Genomic DNA, 14,829 nt, shown 5'->3' with positions numbered 1-14,829 from the left:
TTGACTGGGTGAAATCGCCGACATTATTGCTATACAATGCATCTTCATTAAGGGTGTTGGAACAACTCATGCAATTTTCACTGCCAAAATGCTAATTGAAAAGCACTGAGAGCACCAGCCGGCAGTGTACATTGTCTTCCTTGATACTGGAATTACTTTCAGCCATGTTACTACGGCTTGTTGCTGTGCACGGTGTTGAATGTTGACAGATTAAGAAAGGTATGAAGTAGCAATTACACAACATGTGAATGTGTATACTTCATTAGTCGATGGGCATCGCAGCCGTCACTCGTGACGCATAGGATATGTCACCAATGGTTTGGTCATGTCCTTTTGCAGTACCTGACGCAGTTGACAATTTCACCTAATCCTTTGAAATTACTTTACAATATCCACTATAAGGAACATTGAATATAATATACAAAAATTTAAAACTAGAAATGCTTCTGGGATGGGTAAAATTTCTGGGCATATACGAAAGTCAGTTATTTGAGATATTGATCAGAGTATGTATGAAACAGCTATACCAGATGAATGAATACTTAGTGTAATAGCACTCTGTGTATAGAGAAAATGTGCTAAACTTAAGGCTAGTAATTACACAATAGTCGTCTTGACTTGTGTTGCATGCAAGCTCTTGGAATGCATTCTTTCTGATTATGTTATACACATTTAAGAAATTACCAACTGGCACGATAGAAGGTAGTTCAGATTTAGGAAACATTATTCCACTGAAGCTCATCTTATGGATTCCAGCAGGATATAGCAGATATATTAGATTCAGGAAGTCAAATGTATCATGATTGACATATCCAAGGATTTTCTTAGGGTAGATCTCGGGAAACTACTGACAAAAAATTACTGCGTTTGGGATAGATAAAACAGTGGCTAAATGGGTGACTACAAAGATATGGCCAAATTATTAAACATTAAAAATTCGAGAATTGAACAGATAAGATGTTACCAATTTTTAAGTTGATGACATTAGTACTTGGTATGCACCCCCTTAGCTTTCATGAGCGACTTTTTTAGACTAGGCATACCCTCAAACAGTATTTTACAATGACCCCTTAAATCGTCATCATGACACCAGATCTGAACGAGCTTCTCAATGAAGCCAATTTTTGTCGTTATAATTTTTTGGACTTTTCTTTGCTATTTTCTAAGGATTTTCTATGGGGTTCATGTCTGGACTGTTTCTAGGCTTTGTTCTTGCATAAAAATCTTATCTTGCATAAAAATAAATTCACTTTGGCCAAACTACTCTTGCACCTGAGCTACCAAACGGGTTCTTAATACTATACTGTTCACGTCTCATAGTTCCTTCTACAATATATAATCGTCCACAGCCATACCAAGAAAACACACTGCAGACCATCACTAAAGTTGGATGCTTCACTCAATCTGGATGGAATGCTTCTCCTTATCTTCTGACATATTGACTTGTCTCTTCTTCGACAGGAAATACCGATTCGTCACTAAAGCAAACCTGAAATAAATAAAACAAAAAAGCCTAGCATTAAATGCAATAAGCTGTATGGTTTAAAAGAAGTATTTCATACATTTACTGTGCTGTACGGTTACATCACTTAGATTGGGTTATAATGGAATAATGAATGATAATTTAGGAATTACAGTAATTGTCATGGACTTGCCTGTTTCCATTCATCAGATGACCAATTCTGGAGAGTCTTAGCACACTGGAACCTCTTTACAGCCATAGCAGGAGTAAACTTCGCTTTGCCTTGAGGTCATCTTGCTTTCATTCCAGCATTAAACAGCTCTCGCCTCAGAGTCCTGGCTAATACAAATGACCCATACTCTTCTAATTTCTTACGTAAATCCAAACTAGTAACCTTGCAGTTGTTGACTGACAAATTAATCAGTTTTGCTTCCTCCTTGGGGTTGGTTTCTTCTTCTGGCCACAGTTTCCAACATGTTGTTGACATTTTGTCTTGGGCCGATGACCTTTGATGTTAGCCCCTTAAAACAACAAGCATCATCATCATCACATTTTGTCTTCCCGTTATCTTCACATTTTAAAATTCTACTTACAGATTGCTGTGGTATTTGCAATCTAGAATCTATTTCATGTTGTAAATGACGTTTCTCAAGTAGTAGCTCTCTGTCAGTGCCTTTCTTGGCGAAAGGTCTCTTCGTCTCCCCATAACCTCAAAATTTGACAGTTCTCTAGAACCTCTCTTAAGAAATATCAATTGAACTCCTGAAGAGTATCAATAATACATGTAATTTACAGAATGCACAGTCGTAACAATAGGTCACATTATTTACTTCCAAACAGCAACAATATGCAGGTAATAAAGATAAACAACAGAATATGCTCACTAACAAAAATGACACAAAATCATGTGATAATGAAATTACATTGTGGTTCTCACTGTAGCCACTGTATGAAAAAATACAATAGTGTGGACCAGGATATCCCAAGTGGAAACTTTGCCTCCAAACAAGATCAAGGATTAGGCTATAAAGGTCGATAGTTTACATAAATGTAGAAATATACCTTTTACCATTAAAATTTGGCCTCATCTGGAGTATATCCAAAAAAATAGAACTCAGAGCATAAGAGTAGGTGAAGCTTTATTTGATCCTGTAACAATTATGGGATTGGGTCCCACAGGGCAGTATTATGAGACCTTTATTTTCTGATATATGTAAACAATATGAATAATAAACTGAAATAAGTGATGAGGCTCTTTGTAATAAATAAGTTTCAGGATTTTGAGTAACTGAAAAAGACCTTGACAATATTGTAAGTTGGACATCGTGCAATGCTATATTTGTAAACATGGTGAAAAGTCAGTTTCTTTGTTTCACAAATAGAAAGAGTCCTCTCCGGTTTTATTATTGTATTGATGGGTGAAATTTCTTCATGGGAATCTCTGTAAGTGCCTAGCTATTCATAATAAGGATATTGCTTCATTATAGTAATGATTTAAACATATTGAAAATAAAATTTACAGATCCCTTAATATGATTATGAGGTTATTTATTGGTTGTAAAGAAGAGGGCATATAAATCTCCAGCCAAGCCACAATGAGAGTGTGAGACCATCACCAGTATTACTTGATTAGAGAACAGGAAATAATCCACAGAAATAGCTCCATTTCTTGCAGGTGATTTCTAACAAAAGAGTTGTGTTACAGAGATGTTGCAAAGTTTCAGCTGGGGAGACTTGGAGAAAGGAAACAAGTTGTTTGATTAAGCAGTATATTCTGAGATGTCATTGGAGAGATGGCTTGGAATGACATTAGTTGATGAATACATTTATGTCATGTTCTTTAAGTGTAGGAAAGGTCACAACATGAAGATAAGTTTGAATTCAAGGGGACAAATTTTGGCAAATGTTCACTTATCGGAAGATGATTTAGTGATTGAAATAATATGTTTCATATATTTCCACAATCTTTTTTCTATATTGTTACCGAGTTTTTGTGGTAGTTAAGCATGAAAGAAGGTGCTGGGTGGTGAATAGGTCTCAAGCTACTAAAGAGAAATTAAATTTTAAAATTTAACAAGGTTATATTTTCTTTTCAAAATTAGGTAACAACAAATAGAACAGGTACTTAGTAGCCGAAATACAACTTGAAATGTACAATTACAGGGATTAAAGAATTTAGGCTTCGAGCCCTGAAAACACAATTCTTGAGCAACTAGCTCAACTTTACGATATACCAATTTTAACAAAAGGGGCAGAAGACCCCACTCAAACCCTGGAGCCTTTGCTCCAAATTACACAGCAAAGCCTCCTCGAGGCATACAACTCTCAGTTTTAGAAAAGAGCCACTCGCTCTTAAAGTTAAGCCTCTCCCAGGCCACACCAAACTCAACTTTCAAGTTGTCCTCAAAGGACATATACACAGGGGTAAAATACCCAACCTACTGAGGTCTATTAGGTGAGAAAAGATTAATACATGACCTCTAAAATACAACTTGAGAGGAGGCGAACTTGCACTCCTAATACACTTTGCTTTTAAAACCTAATCTGGCTCTGGGCCACTAACGCAAGGGCTAATCCCATACTACAGAGGTGACTTAGAGAAGAACACTTTACATTACATAAACGAAGAAAAGTTTGAGAAAATAAGTTCACCTCAAAACAAATGTGAGTGGGAGCTCGAGAGGGTTAGCACTCTCTATCCCAATATGTAACTTTACAAGAAAAAGAAGAAAAGAGTAGTTACATTTTAGGAAAAGGTTACATGATGGAAAACGCTTCGAACCCGCCGCGAGAGTTAAACTGCCGACCTAGCAAGAAAAGAAGATATTAATAGGCCATTACCTGCTAGTAGATCGCTGCCGAGGAAAGAGGCGCTTCCCGCCTCCTGCTATGTACTTAATACACTGAAAGATGGAACAGAAGTGGCCCGGAGACCCTAAAATCAGCAGTTTATATCCTCTCGCGGAAGATTCTAGGCGTTAGGGGAAATAAAACACCCTCCCACAAAATCTTTATTGGTTCGGGAAAAGAAACCCCTACATAGAGGAAAAAGAAACACATTATTGGTGGAAAATTAATTAAAGAAATTCGGGATTGGCTAGATCCAAACTAAGGGGAAAAAGAGGGGTATACAGCCAACTTAAACAATAACAGAAAGAAATTTAACAAGAAACAAACTTTTGAAATAAAAATTTCTCCAACAAAATAGTTCTTTGATTTCGCACTAGGTTGCACTATTGTAATTCTTCAGTAGTGTCCTCTAGAAGAGAAAGTTCCCACTTCTTACTTCAAGCGAAACAAAAACACATCGAAAGTGACACAGTTCAAAAACTCAAAATTTTCCACGTGGTGACATCTTCTGAGAAAGTAGAGAATTAATAGAATAGATAAAGTTCAACCTTCCTCCAGAAGAGGAGTTTCAACTGGCGCAACTTTTAAATAAACAGAGTAGAGGTGTACCGCCCGGTACAGACCTCCCCCCCCAAAAGTTCCTCCAAGGGGTAACACAGAAGAACATAAGCTTTGTTTCCAAAATAAGGTCCAAGTTTTGATGTTGATATTAAGATTAATTGCGGAAGCATTTATAAGATTTTAGTAATTTGGTTGGTTGCAATTTCAAAATTTTGTTGTTGCCGGTGCAGTAAAGTTTTTATGTTTGTAGAATTTGTATTTCTGAAGATAAACTTTTAATACTTAAAGGTGAAGAAAAATTTTGCAATGTCCACCAAATATTGTTGTTAAATTCCCAAATGTAATTATTGCTTATGGTGACTGTCCATGTAGTTGATGTAGATTGAGTCGGATGGCCAGACCGGCCGTTGCAGCTTGCGTCCAACGGAGGCCGCTCGGACCCCTCAAGTACCCTGAGATACCGCTCGCCCGCACTATGAGGGGAGCAGAGGTGTTGAAGTACGCCGCGCCCGCGGTGAACAGATACAGGCTGCGGGCATGTAGCAGGTCGTGCGCCGCACATCAGCCTTGGCCGGGAGGTGAGCTCCGGCTCGCCGTGCACATGTCGTCCTCGCTGGAGAGGAGGGGGCCCATCCCCCTCCCCAGTCGCTGCACGGCGCTGCGCGGCTGCGGGGGCGCTGAAACATTAAAGCTAGGCGGCAGAATTGTGTTGGACAATTATTTTCTTTGAGGGTACAGGCTTGTAGAGAGAGTGAGGGGCCAGCGGCGTGCAGATATTCATGGTATTCATTAAGCCACTGTGTAGAGTGGAGCAGGAGACGGGAGCGTGGTAATGGCCGTGGCAAGAACAGGATGGCAGTTTAACGGGTCGGGGCAGGTTTTACATAAGGCTTACATCTAAAACCAAAATATTACAGAAGGGGCAGAATGCCATAAAAGTGAAACTCAAAAAAAATATAACCTTCATATCCTTTCAAAATAATATGGAGCAAGTTAACACAGAAATTACACCGGTTTCACCTGGGACAGGTGAACTCTAAATATCCTCTCGGTGGCTGGATTACTTAGCAATAAGGTAACCGGCGTAAGAAAATCGAGAATGATACAAGGCCCATGAAATCTGGGGGCAAGCTTGCCCGCGGGAACAAAATTTTTGACCATAACCTGGTCACCTACCTTCAAAGTGGTGGGTCTCCGTCCACGATCATACCTTTCCCTAACCTTTTCATGAGACACTTTAAGATTAGCTTTAGCCTTCTTCCAAAGATCTTTAATGTTGTCCGGATCTATTGTCTCTGGCAGAATGTCATTCAGAGACCAGAGGTTAGAGAGCGGCGTGTTGGGAACGAACTTAAACATCAAAGAAGCTGGAGTAAATTTGTGAGATTCATGAACCGCCGAATTCAAAGCAAAAGCTAACCAATGCAGGGACGTGTCCCACCTAGAATGATCTTCATGATGATAGGCAATAAGTGCGGACCTGAGATTGCGGTTAACCCGTTCAGCCAGAGATGGTTGAGGGTAATAAGCAGATGTAGTTACATGAGAGATGGACAAGTCAAAACAGAATTTACGAAACAGATTTGATGTAAAAGCTTTAGCATTATCAGATACAATGTATTGGCACGGACCAAAAGAAGCAAAAATAGAATTTAGGCAAGTAATGGTGGACTGAGCGGTAGCCAGCTTAGTCGGAAATAACCAGGAAAATCTTGTAAAACCATCTACACACACAAAGATGAACTTGTTGGCATTACCCTTTGACTGGGGGAAGGGTCCCACATAATCGATATACAGGCGTTCCATGGGGCGCGACGCTTGATGAGAAGACAAAAGGCCTACTTTAGTGGACATGGTGGGTTTACTGATCAAACAAGATTTACAAGCTTTTACAAGTTCTCGAATTTCACCGTCCATACCTTTCCATATGAACATTTCACGAATCTTTTCACGAGTTTTAAAGATTCCAAGATGCCCCCCCAATGGGGTCTCATGATAGTATTTGAAGATCATAGGTACAAGAACCGCTGGAACAACAACTTTCATCAACTTATCATGCCTCGAAGGGCAACATAGAACACCATTCCTCAGAACATAAGGGACAACATGTTCCCCAGAAGAGAGGGTTTCCATTATAGGAGCCAGCATCGGATCTTCACGTTGGTATTTCTCAATATCCCTAAAAAGCATGGGAGCACCTGTTAAGATGGCATTAACACCAGATAGTATGGACTCGGAAGGTGATGAACTGTCGACCGGTTCGTGGGTCTCTACGTCGTTATGAAACATACGGCTGAGTCCATCGGCAACAACATTTTCAGTACCTCTGATATGCCGTACATCGAATTGGAAGGCAGAAATACGGATGGCCCAACGGGCTATACGACCTGTACGACGCGGCCTACCTAAGACCCAGCTTAAGGCTTGATTATCTGTCTCCAGGTCGAATTTGACATGTTCCAGATAGAGACGGAACTTTTCTAAGGCGAATAAGACTGCCAAACCTTCAAGCTCATAGATGGAATACTTGGCTTCTTGAACCGATAGAGTCCTAGATGCATAGGCGATGGGACGCCTCCCTAGTTCAGTCTCTTGAAGAAGGACTGCAGCTACAGCTGACGACGACGCGTCCGTTTGGACGATGAATTTCTTCGAGAAATCAGGCATAGCAAGTACAGGGGCATTACAGAGAGCTAATTTAAGATCTTCGAAAGCGGCTTGTTGAGAAGGTCCCCACTCGAATTTGATGCCTTTCCTACGAAGAAGGTTTAAGGGCGCCGCTCTATTAGCGAAGTTAGGAATAAACTTCCTGAAGAAATTCACCATACCAATGAATCTAGCGATACCTTTGATGTCCTTAGGAGGTTTAAAATCACGGATGGCCTGTGTTCTAGAATGATCGACAGCTACCCCATCGGGTGACACAATATGCCCTAGGAATGACATAGAGGGCTTAGCAAAGGCAACCTTGGACAACTTGACAGTTAACCCAGCCTTACGAAGGCGATTCAGAACTTCTCGCAGATGATCTAGATGTTCTTCAAAAGTCTCGGAAAATACGACGACATCATCCAAGTAGTGATATAAGTACTCAAATTTGATGTCGGAAAAGACCCTATCTAGTAGCCTAGTGAGCACAGCTGCCCCCGTGGGGAGCCCGAAAGGCACGCGGTTGTATTCATATAAATTCCAGTCCGTGGCAAACGCTGTAAGATGTTTAGACTCTTCGGCAAGGGGAATTTGATTATAGGCCTGATTCAAGTCCAAGATGGTGAAGAACTTGGCCTTACGAAACCATGAAAAGCAAGAATGAAGGTCGGGAAGGGGCACAGATTGCAACACCACCTTCCGATTGAGAGCCCTGTAATCAATGACAGGCCTGAAGCCTCCTTGGGGTTTCGGGACTAGAAAAATAGGCGAAGAATACGCTGACTTAGAGGGCCTAATAATACCATCCTTCAACATCTGATCGATGATTTCTTTCAGAGCCTTCATTTTAGGTGGAGATAGCCTATACGGTGGAAAACGGACAGGAATTGAATCCGTGACCTCAATTTTGTATTCAATAAGGTCAGTAACACCAAGAGTATCAGAGAACACCTCGGGAAACGACTGACACAGTTTCCGAATACTATCAGCCTGCTCCTCAGGTAGATGTCTAAGGTCTAACAACATCTCATCCTGGGTAGGCGAAATAGATGAACATGATACAGAATTACACTTTAACAAGGGAATTCTACAATTGGACGCAAATTTGAATATGCACGACCTACTCTGGAGATCGAGCACAAGACCAGTGTGAGAAATGAAGTCCGCTCCCAATATGATGGGGCAAGACAAACGCTTGGCCACAAACAATTTGATCTTCCATGTAAACTTAAAAACCCGAATTTTGACATGTATGGAACCTAGAATTTCTAATGGAGATGAATTAGCCGAAACATATTGAACAGGGGAAGAGACATAGTCAGGGAGTTTACAAACAGATTTCAATTTAGAATACCAATCCGCCGAAATAATGGAACAAACACTGCCTGAATCTAAGAGAGCTGTTATAGGCTCGTTATTTAACTCAATCTTAAGAAAAGGAACAGGTGCGGGGGTATCCGCCGCAATCCTAAGACACTCTTTAGGGCATTCAAAAGATGAATTTGAAGGCTGGTCGTTCTCTGCATTTACAACCTGTTTACTAGGGGCTAAGTCTCGGGAAGATGGATTAGTCGGCTCAGCCGACGCCACTAGTCACTTTTTATTATTGGAATAGCTGGAATTTGCACCAGAAGTTGAGCAGGAGGGGGTGCTATTTGAGTTTGGGCAATTCTTGGCGATATGTGAGAAGGCCCCACACTTAAAACAGCCTTTTGATGACCCTACTCCATTCCTTGTCCCACTTGACTTGATCAGAGGACACTTATTCCGCAGATGGTCAGTCGACCCACAAGCATAACATTTACGGGGATTGACTGGTCGGCGAGGTGGAGGCCGAGTGTTACTAAAGGAAGGCGGGGGTTCTTTCGCCACACGCAAGGAATCGGCATACTTAACTCCTTCCGCAGAGACGGCTAATGCTTCCAGTTCAGAGAAGGTTTGCGGGCACGCCGCGAAACACAAATATGACCTGTAGGGTGGTGAAATCCCTTCAACAATAGCTTGCACGATCTGATCCTCAGGGAAGTGGAGAGCAAACACCCTAGTATAAAACTTAATATCTTGGATGAAGTCTGCCAGGTTTTCATCCAAGCGCTGTACCCGATAATAGTATTTCTGAATAAGGGAGGACCTGGCCCTAGCCGGGATGAAGTTAGCTAGCAAATGGGCGTGGAAATCCTCAATAGAAGATTGCTCGGCAATGGCTCTAACTATTTTGTCAGATAGAACACCAATAGCATAAGGATAGATAATTTGCAAAATTTGACATGGGGAAAGAGAAAACACAAGGGCATGATCCTGAAATTCCACTAGAAATCTTAAAAATGAAATTACGTCACTGGTGGTGTTGACGGAAAACTTAGAGATACCTCTAAGCAACATTGCCAATGGATGAGGCAAGCTGCTGAACCCAGGTGTCATAGTCGTTAAAGGTTTCAAGGGCAAGGAAGTTAATTCAGAGCGGATGTTACTCAATGACGCACGGCGTTCAGATTCGTTGTTCGATGGGGCAGAGATAGTTTGAGCAGCAACGGTTATCCTATTGACTTCTCCCTGAGGAGGCTCTTCCTCGTTACCTACATTCACCGTGGCGGGTTGATCAGTTTTGGGAGGAGCTTCGCCGGTTAGCAATTGAGTGACCTTATTAGACAATTCAGAAATAGTTTCAAGGAGCGTATTAGCTTGCTTCCTCTGAACGTCATTCACCTTTAGAGACAATAGATCATTAACTCTATTTGCAAAGTGATACAGCCTGCCTTGCACACGCTTAATTTGATTAGGAGATGGATCGTTTTCATCAAAAAAGCTGACTACCGATGCTAGCCCAGTAATATTCTCGACAATCGTGGAAAGAGAGTCGTCAATTTCTTTCTCTCCCAAATTGGGGATGGAAATGGGCAAATCAAGGGACTCTCTAAGCTTGTTAGTGTCTATTGCAACCGTGCCTCCAGATTGAACGTTTCTGATAGTTAACTCATATATCAACTCCTCTTTGCGCAAGTAGTTAAGGAGGAGAACATCGCGAGGGCCGGGCATGATGACAGAACAATTTTGAAAAACTCAAAAAATTCCAGCAACTGAGAAAATTGTTAGAGTTCGAATCAAAGCAATGTTTAGCCGTCAAAAGGGGCTAAATTGAGACCCATTCAACCACGCTCTGCTACCACTTGTTACCGAGTTTTTGTGGTAGTTAAGCATGAAAGAAGGTGCTGGGTGGTGAATAGGTCTCAAGCTACTAAAGAGAAATTAAATTTCAAAATTTAACAAGGTTATATTTTCTTTTCAAAATTAGGTAACAACAAATAGAACAGGTACTTAGTAGCCGAAATACAACTTGAAATGTACAATTACAGGGATTAAAGAATTTAGGCTTCGAGCCCTGAAAACACAATTCTTGAGCAACTAGCTCAACTTTACGATATACCAATTTTAACAAAAGGGGCAGAAGACCCCACTCAAACCCTGGAGCCTTTGCTCCAAATTACACAGCAAAGCCTCCTCGAGGCATACAACTCTCAGTTTTAGAAAAGAGCCACTCGCTCTTAAAGTTAAGCCTCTCCCAGGCCACACCAAACTCAACTTTCAAGTTGTCCTCAAAGGACATATACACAGGGGTAAAATACCCAACCTACTGAGGTCTATTAGGTGAGAAAAGATTAATACATGACCTCTAAAATACAACTTGAGAGGAGGCGAACTTGCACTCCTAATACACTTTGCTTTTAAAACCTAATCTGGCTCTGGGCCACTAACGCAAGGGCTAATCCCATACTACAGAGGTGACTTAGAGAAGAACACTTTACATTACATAAACGAAGAAAAGTTTGAGAAAATAAGTTCACCTCAAAACAAATGTGAGTGGGAGCTCGAGAGGGTTAGCACTCTCTATCCCAATATGTAACTTTACAAGAAAAAGAAGAAAAGAGTAGTTACATTTTAGGAAAAGGTTACATGATGGAAAACGCTTCGAACCCGCCGCGAGAGTTAAACTGCCGACCTAGCAAGAAAAGAAGATATTAATAGGCCATTACCTGGTAGTAGATCGCTGCCGAGGAAAGAGGCGCTTCCCGCCTCCTGCTATGTACTTAATACACTGAAAGATGGAACAGAAGTGGCCCGGAGACCCTAAAATCAGCAGTTTATATCCTCTCGCGGAAGATTCTAGGCGTTAGGGGAAATAAAACACCCTCCCACAAAATCTTTATTGGTTCGGGAAAAGAAACCCCTACATAGAGGAAAAAGAAACACATTATTGGTGGAAAATTAATTAAAGAAATTCGGGATTGGCTAGATCCAAACTAAGGGGAAAAAGAGGGGTATACAGCCAACTTAAACAATAACAGAAAGAAATTTAACAAGAAACAAACTTTTGAAATAAAAATTTCTCCAACAAAATAGTTCTTTGATTTCGCACTGGGTTGCACTATTGTAATTCTTCAGTAGTGTCCTCTAGAAGAGAAAGTTCCCACTTCTTACTTCAAGCGAAACAAAAACACATCAAAAGTGACACAGTTCAAAAACTCAAAATTTTCCACGTGGTGACATCTTCTGAGAAAGTAGAGAATTAATAGAATAGATAAAGTTCAACCTTCCTCCAGAAGAGGAGTTTCAACTGGCGCAACTTTTAAATAAACAGAGTAGAGGTGTACCGCCCGGTACATATATAAACAACCAGCAGCCCTAATTGCTGTGGTTTGATTGATTCATTGATTGATTCATTCATTGATTGGGACATTAACTGATTTATGCTTTTGGTCTTAATGTGATGTACAGAGGGGTGATGATGGATATTTCTATGCTTATGATTTAAGCATTGTCCACTTGTTGGGAAAGTGGTGGGAGTTCTGTGGGATTATTTGATATTACAGTGAAGTGTTTTCGGAAAGAAAGTATATAGGAACATGGACATGAACAAAGAGGTGACAAGTTAAGTCATATGTAGGAAGATGGGAACAGGGGAATATGAATATAAGAGGATGAAGAATATGGCTAATCATTGTGGAATTAGGGATCAACAGAAAGAGAAACAGAAGCTAGGAATGGTATTGGGTAATGATTTGAAGATACTGCTTACTATTATTTATTTCCCTAAAATTGTACATGTTCACATACATGGAAGTACCTCCACCCATACATGTATGTGTACATATACTTTGCTGAATATTCACAAATATGTAGGTGATTTTAAATTTACAAATTTGCAATGTTCCTCCCTTTCTGAGCTACTGTGTCTACTGCTCTCCAACAGTGTGTTCCTTTTCATGTTCTTATATCTCATCAATTGTTTGAAAAGCAGTGGCAAAAGGGACTCAGGTTAGAACACAGCAGGTCATTGTGCAAGTTAGGTTCCAAAAAGGGTAAAAAATAAAATAAGTAAATGCAGTGTAAATTTTAACCTAATATAATTTGTATAGTATTATTTGAAGTAGTTGCACAAGTGGTATGTGTGTTGATTATGTTTGTAAAACAGAATATATTATGAGTAAGAGTTTGTAAATTCTGTACATTTATTAAGGATGAGCTGTGTGCTTAATAGAAAAAAATAGCAAAAATTGTAGAATACTCTTTTTAGGAAATTGTCTTCTCTGTTCTTTTAAAATTTCGTGCTTGATAATAATGTATTTTTGTGTACCATTTGCCACCAAGGTAGACACCTCTCTTGCATTCAATGGGATTTTCATTTGATTGTTCCTTTCCATTATATATATTTTTTTGGGGAGATAAATTAATTATACTCTTCTTGTGCCACTATGAAATTTATTTTCTCAGCTGTTTCTATTTTAGGCCTATATTTTTTTTTCCTTACTTCGTTATTCTACTTTTCTTATTTCCTACTGACAGCCTTCCGAAGATACTAAGGAGGAAGTATTCATAGAGGAACAAACTGATGATCAGCTGTTGCCATACATCAAAGAAGAAACAAAGTACGTACACTACAAGTCCTATACAATGGAATATGTTGTACCTATTCATAGTTGTGTTCAGTAGTGGTTGGCTTATCTCCAAAAGTGGCCATTTTCATCAGTTCAATCCTGTCTATACAAGGTTACATTTAAAACTAATATCTGAAAATTCTATTGGTTAAAATTATCTAAAATATTCAGGAACTTTAAGGTCATATTTAATTTTCCATCATGTGCTCGTAGTTTTATTCAATATATATCTACAAAAAGAATCTCTGGTAAAGCTAGATATTTTTGAAGTGTATTTGTTTACAATACCTTTAAGCAACCATGAAAAAGTGTTCTTTCTTTCACTTTCTCTGCCTCATTTGTTCATCACATTCTTATCATTTGAAATGCTATCTGAAACTCTTGCTTCCAGATATTCTGAGTAATATTTTTGTACGTTCATGCCAACAGTGACGCACAAAAAAAGCGATATTTGTAGATTAAAAATTAAATCTGCTAATTCGAAATTGTTAAGTTTTATGTACATTGTAAACAATAAATATTTCAAACTAACATAATCAGTTTCATTAATCAATATAATGATGGCTGAGTTCAATAATGTGATAACTCGAAGAATGTCATTTTGAAATTATTTGGTTAGATTCCTTTTTTCTGATCATTTTTGTTCTCTTGTGTGTTAAGTCAGATTCCTCCATTTATGGACGCCAAAGGAGATAATGTGTTGTAGAAATGAAACTTTGAGGTCAGGTATGCTACATCTTCGGTATCATAGTTTTCAAATAAAACTTGTGCATTGTTGTAAGCACCAAAAATTGTGCTATTGAATTTATCTTCATTCCAGTGATGTGGTCACACTTTCTGATTCATTTTAGTGTTCATTGTCAGTCAGGTGCTTCTAGTGTGTTGATTGCAAACATACTTACACAATTAGTATTAACTAATAAAATGGACAGGTACAAGTGGAGTTTTAAATTTGTGCAAGTTGCCTAAAAAAACTCAGAATTCTTCAAGTAAATGAATTTATTTTCTCATAAAAGTAGATAAATAGGCGGTACATTATTGCTTCATGTCCGTAGGTTTACCCTCAAAGTGCCCTACACGTGACCCTTGTGTGGTGCTAAGAAAGTAATAACTGTGGCTGCTGGACCTATCTTTTTAAAGATCCTCCAGCAATGGCAGAAGTATTTCATGGAAATGGCTCTTCTCAGAGCTACCAGACAAGAAACATCGGACCTTTCATCCATGTTTTCAAGCTTAACGTAGAAAGCTTCAGCAGAGCAAAATGTGACTACTTATCCAAAGTTATCCTGAATAATAATATAGATGTTGTGGGTATACATGAAATCCATACAGCCAATGAAGGAGAGTTTTGGAAAAGGGGCCTCATTAATGGTT

This window comes from Anabrus simplex, chromosome X (assembly GCF_040414725.1).
Source record: "Anabrus simplex isolate iqAnaSimp1 chromosome X, ASM4041472v1, whole genome shotgun sequence".
Classification (NCBI taxonomy): Eukaryota; Metazoa; Arthropoda; class Insecta; order Orthoptera; family Tettigoniidae; genus Anabrus; species Anabrus simplex.
The sequence above is the reverse complement of the archived record's forward strand: the minus strand, read 5'-3'. Positions refer to the sequence as shown.